This window comes from Amphiura filiformis, chromosome 20 (genome assembly GCF_039555335.1).
Source record: "Amphiura filiformis chromosome 20, Afil_fr2py, whole genome shotgun sequence".
In the NCBI taxonomy this organism is placed as follows: Eukaryota; Metazoa; Echinodermata; class Ophiuroidea; order Amphilepidida; family Amphiuridae; genus Amphiura; species Amphiura filiformis.
The window spans coordinates 58,176,584-58,183,217 of NC_092647.1; positions in this window are offsets into that span (position 1 = coordinate 58,176,584).

The window sequence follows — 6,634 nt, forward strand, 5'->3', positions numbered from 1 at the left end:
TTGCCGTCGCGGGAATATCAAGTTCTGTAACTTTTCAGTAATAAATTGTTTTAACTCTTATTATCTTATCTTTTGATCAGTGTTGCTTACTTCAATTAAAGGCACTATCAATGATTTGCTATGTTATCGGAAATTCTGAAAAATCATCAACAATCAGATTTTGGCACGAAAAAAGAGAATATGTATCCTAACATGCTATGCAAGTGGTAAGAATATTGCTAATGATTAGGTTCTTGTTCAGACTATTTCTTGATTTCATGTATATGTTGCTGTTTGGTTATTATTATTATTATTATTATTATTATTATTATTATTATTATTATTATTATTATTATTATTATTATTATTATTATTATTATTATTCATTCATTCATTTATTTCCATATATTGTCCCTGTTTATAAAAAGGGGGACCGCTCAAATGTTGCTAATTACAGGCCCATCGCTCTGACTAGTATTGTCTGTAAAATGCTTGAAAGCATCGTGGCTGACAACCTTCGTGTCCATCTAGCCTTTAAGCCTGGTTAATCATGCTGTACACTATTACTTGATAAAACAAATGAACTCTTGGAATTAATGGACAGTAAATCTACTCAAGTTGATCTCATTTCTCTAGACTACAGCAAAGCATTTGACTGTATATCACATAGCATTTTGATTTCTAAACTTGAAAAAACTTATGGTATCAGAGGTCAGCTGCTTGCCTGGATCAGTTCCTTTGTCTTAGGTCGTGTTCAGAGGGTTACTTTTAGAGGGCAGAGTGCTGATTGGGTCTCCGTCCTTTCTGGAATTCCTCAGGGCTCTGTTCTTGGCCCCCTGCTCTTCACCATTTATGCCAATGATCTAGACCAGCACTTGACCTCTGCTATCGGGCAATTTGCTGATGATACATTTCTTTATCGTGCAATTTACAATGCTAATGATGTAAGGGATTTACAAATGGATCTTGACAAGCTTTCGGTATGGTCGTCTCGTAATTCACTTCAATTGAATCCTACCAAATGTAAATTTATATCTATCACTCGTAAACGTACTTCATATCCATCAGTGTACAGTATTAACAACATCAATCTTGATCAGGTAAATAATCTTCCCTCTTGGGTGTCATCATCTCAGATAAGCTTAATTGGGATGCTCATGTTAAGGATGTTATAGCAAGAAGCAACAAACTTCTTGGTTTTATTCGCCATGTGGCCGGGGAATCTCCCCCAGAGGTTCTCCTCCAATTATATCGGACCATGGTCTTGCCCATCCTCGATTATTGCTCCCCTGTCTGGATGCCCGACAACAAAGCGTCTCAAAAATGCTCTTGAACGCGTTCAAAGGACAGCCACCAGGGCTATTCTCCTTCAGAAGCGTCGCGAGGAGGAGTATAATGTTCGTTTGGAGCGTCTTGACCTCAGTTATTTGTCCCAAAGACGTGAATACATGTCCATTTCACTTGTTTCCAAATGCCTCCTCAATGTTGACTGCTGCAATGCTATGCCTGCTTTAATAAAATCCGTCCAAATAGTAGGCATCCGATCACCTTATTTTTCACCATCTCAAAGCCAAAACTGATGCTTTTCTTTATCATTCCATCCAACGCTTCCCTAAAAAAATGGTCTGACCTCCCCCGTCACATCACTGATATTTATTTGTGCAATAGCTTTAACTGCTTCAAATCCTACTTGAGAGACTACTTTCAGTCCATTCAAGAAATGGTGTATTTTATCCTGCTTGGCTAAGGGCAATATATTGTGTCTCTTGTATCTTGGGGCTTCATGCTTTTAACATAGTGCTGTTTTAAAAAATGTTTGTACTTTTAATGTGTTAATAATCTTTGTAATTTTTATGTGTATTTATAGTGCAATACTTTGTTTATTTTCATGACCAGCTTGCAAGGGTGGGGTCCACTCATCTTTTAGATGTCAGTGCTTTATTTGCCACTTTTGTTGGGCCCTGGCAGCCCTTGCTTGCTGGTCTAATTTTGCTGTTTATTTTTGTTGAAATGCCTAATGAATAATAAATAAATAAATAAATAAATAAATAAATAATAAAAAATATACAACTACATCAAAAATATATAAACTACAATAAAGTACAAAAGAAACACAATATGGCGGAAAAGGCAGGAAGGCCAATAAGGCCTGAGAATTGCCTTTCCCTGACGAAAAAACAAAACAAAGATTATGAAATCAACAAATATAAATAAAAATGACTAACAGACATGACAAATTACAGTGCTCGAGAATGGCCTAATTGTACTTAGAGATAAGTTTTTGTTTAAGCTGTTTGCGGAAATGTTTTATGGACTTTGAGTCTTTAATTTTTTTATCTAGAGTTCCAAAGTATGGCCCGCTCGTTCGAATGGAATGGTCGGAAAAAACTCTTTTATTTTTTGTTAACTGGAGATCATTATTTCGTCTTGTCTGGTAGTCATGGATGTCAGAACGTTTTGTAAAATACTCATTACATGAATTGGGTAACTCATGTATGGAATTCCTGTACATAAATACACCGAGTTCAAGAGAATACATATCTTCTATATTTAAAATGTTGTATTTGGCAAATAAAGGTCTGGTGTGACTTCTATAATGACTATTAGAAATTGTTCTTATTGCCCATTTTTGGAGTTTGGTCAGTTTATCTAAATAAAGTTTACATGTATTCCCCCAGATTAGAATTCCATAATTGAGGTACGGCAAAATAAAAGTACAATATAAGGTATGTAATATTCGATCAGGAATAAAGTGTTTTAATTTGTTCATGATCCCAATATTTCTCGACAAAGTTTTGGAAACGCAGTCAATATGACATTTCCAGGTGAGGTTATCATCTATTAAGACATCTAAAAATTTGGTATGTTTCACTCGGTCCAAAAGTGTGTTGTCTAAGACGATGTTTAAATCTTGCTGCACTTTGACTGATGTCATATGAGGCGTTCCTAATAACATATAATTTGTTTTGCTTGCATTAACTGATAACTTGTTTGCTCTAAACCAATTCAGTATTCACGACATTTGTGTGATTCTCAATATTTCCATGCGAGTAAAGGATAGTGGTATCATCAGCAAATAGTATAAAATCCAGAATGTTAGAGGTACTAGTGATATCATTAACATATAATATAAAAAATAGTGGACCTAATATTGATCCTTGCGGAACACCACGTACAATATCTTTAAGTTGTGAATCACACGTGTTGTAGGATACATATTGCTTTCTATTACTTAGATAATTTGTAAACCATTCCAATACCACATTACTATTATCATTATTACTATTATCATTTATTATTATTATTATTATTATTATTATTATTATTATTATTATTATTATTATTATTATTATTATTATTATTATTATTATTATTATTATTACCAAATGGGCGTTGACCCTAGAACTACTAAGGGGTCATAAAAAACGCACGCGTCAACGCCAAAACGACCTTAGCCAATCGTAGATCCATCCTTTGCTCATTTTAGTGATACAAATTTTACCCCAGCTCATTACCCGGGGTAGAATCAAAGATGACCATAGAGGTTAGGGTTGGTGACGCCCCAATGATTTTCATTTCACTCTTGTGAAATTATGCCAAGAGCTAACTTTTACAACACATATTTGTCATTCATCCAGGTAGAGACATAAATAAATCTAGGCAACTTGTCATTCCAATAAAAGTGGGTGCAGTTGATTAGATTTTATTATTTCCAATTAATTTACTGCAAATGTCCTCACAATTATTTAAAGTAACATTGCACGGTGTGCGAAAGAGGGTGCATATTTTGTATATCGTTAGGAACTTCGATCAATTAGAATTTGTATTAGAATTAGATTTGTATCAACCATGTTGATAAATAAGCCAGTTGGTTTCACCAATACACACATTCACGATCTATTAAAATCGCTGAAATGAATTTTTTTCCCTATTATATCAGATACATGGCTGAGACAGGCTGTATATGGGTGTGGTGTGAAAAAAACTAATATCATTTTAATCATTTTGTGACAAAAATAAAATGTAGAATTGTGCAATATTGCAATATTGCAAATATAATCTTAAATAATCACACATCACACCCTTATACAGTCTGTCTCGAACAAATTGTGCAAGTGAAAAGCGCCCACTTTGGCAATTAGAAAATACTGTTGTGACATGATGCTTACATCAACGTCACGGGAGCAGTCTTAGCTTTCAAATGCCGTTTGTGCTGTTCGATTTGCTTGTTTTAATGTCGAGATATGTTTAGTTAATAACGAAAGGGTAAAATCACAATTGTGGCACTTTTACTATAGAAGAGGACAGTACATGTACACCAATGATAGCATCATGTTTATCAAGAGTTCCTTCGTGAAATCAAACGAATGCATCGATTACACAACAATAAAAAAAGTTTTTACTGTTTTTACTGTTTTATCATGATACAGATATAATGATTCTCTTTTTCCACTTGAAACAGATTAAAAGATAAATAAATATTTCACATTCTGCTGTCAAATTAAATGTCAATAATTATATCATGGTAATCATGGTAAATACTGTTCTCTGTGTCACTCAAGACATGTTAAAAGACAAACAAATATTTATTGCACACTCTGTTGTAAAATTAAAATCATGTCAACGAAATATTGCATATCGTATATGTTTGAAGTTTTACTGAGCAATTGTAACATAATCATTTCTAATCCTACAAATGAATGTTCTTTTATTAATTGTACTGTACAGGTATTTGGATAACAACATTTTACTCATAGTTAGACTATCTTTTGAATAAAGTGCTCAATCCCAAAAGGGAGAGCGTATAAAAATTCAAAGAACAGACCTTCCAGAATAGGTAGTCGTTACTCTGAGTTTCATGCCTAAAAGGCAATCGTCAGATGACACGATGAAATGCTTTGGGTGGACTACCATCTCTTTAGAATGTGAAAGAATATTCATTCCATGGTGTCAACACAGCCAAAGTCTATCCCAGAGTCAGTCTGTCTATCGGAGATAGTCAGAAAGTGCTCAACTGCAAAAACAGGAGCGTAATAACAGGTATTTGGATATAACATTCTATTAAATTTTCTAAAAGTGGCACAAAGGGGTTTACATACATTTGTGTTTAATGAAGTAGATCTTGATCATGATTGCCGAAATTAAAATGAATGAAACAAACGGTATTTGAAAGCTAGGCCTACTCCCTTCACGTTGATGTAAGCATCATGTCACAACAGTATTTTCTAATTGCCAAACAGGGCGCTTTTCACTTGCACATTTTTTGAGACCGGCTGTACACAAGCACTTTCACACGCACGCCCCACCACACCTAAATCACGTGTGTGACAGTTATTTCTTACCCTCTAGGATTACTTGTATGGGTGACATATAGAACGGTATCTCGCAATGTTGCTATATGAACACAACATCATAATGCGCTTTTTTTTCAATCCCGGGATCCGCACACACCAAGCCACATCATAATAATTTTTAAAAAAGCCAATTGTACAGAGTCACCTCAATGGCGATTTACGCTAACCAAACTGGAATTCAAGCGATTAACACCATCGGTGTTAACACAAGTGCTTAATGGATTTAAAGTCGATTTAAAGTCTCAAATTATACGAGATAGTACGAGATCGACGCGTGATTAGTAAAGTGATATGTGTCAGCGTCATTATTTTAAGCTTTCACATGTCTGTGGAATTAGCTCCATTAGTGCTCAATGCTAGCTCGCTCGCAAGAATCAGGATCCGTAACCCCCTCCTGCATCTTACAATTTAAGGATGGTTGCATTAGCAACTCGAGCAGTGATATTATTGCATAATACTACCAGCGGAATCTAATTTGTGCCGGATTACTCTCTTTGGGACAATATTGCTTTTTCTTTAAAGGTGTGTAAACCCTTTACAGACTTGCTTTACTCTTTTAGAGCAATGACTTGAGTTTTCTTATTTTAAACTGAAAATTTAATATTTCCGAGTTCCGACTGATTTTGCTTGATCGCATCACATTATGTGTATTTAGAGATTTATTTATCTAATAAATACGAGGGTCATTCAAAAAGTTCTACCTCCATCATCACATTTCTGCTATCTGAAAGGATATTGAAATTACCCATGGTTATTCTCTTAAGTCAGGGTTACCAAATAAAAGTTATTTGATTAAAATGTGATTTTGGGTTGTTAAGATGTGTTGGTTAAAGTGGATACAGATTTGGTACGTCGGAAACGGTTTGATTAAAAAAAGGTTGCCAACATCTATGTGGAAATCATTACAGATTTATTTCTGAAAATGATTAAATTGCTTATTTTTTGTTCAAATAATTTAATCAATATCTAATGCTTGCAGATACATGTAGTACAGTTTTACTGGGTATCATGTCTTTTGTACAGTCGATACATGTTCAGAATAGCCTTTGTATTGATCCTTTTCCATAGGTTGTTGACAAGTGAGCACTTGTTGGTTCACATGGTTCAAGTCATATTAATTGGTTCATAAGTTAAAATCAAATAATTCTTATGCATAGTTTTTGTATTTTGTAAGTATATATATACAAGGTTATTAACAAACTGTTCATCTTATTTCCACGTCAAGATGCATCCATTGTTTAAATAGGACGTAATTACGAATTACCCTTAAACATGTTAAATGTATGGTCTAGTCGAAATCC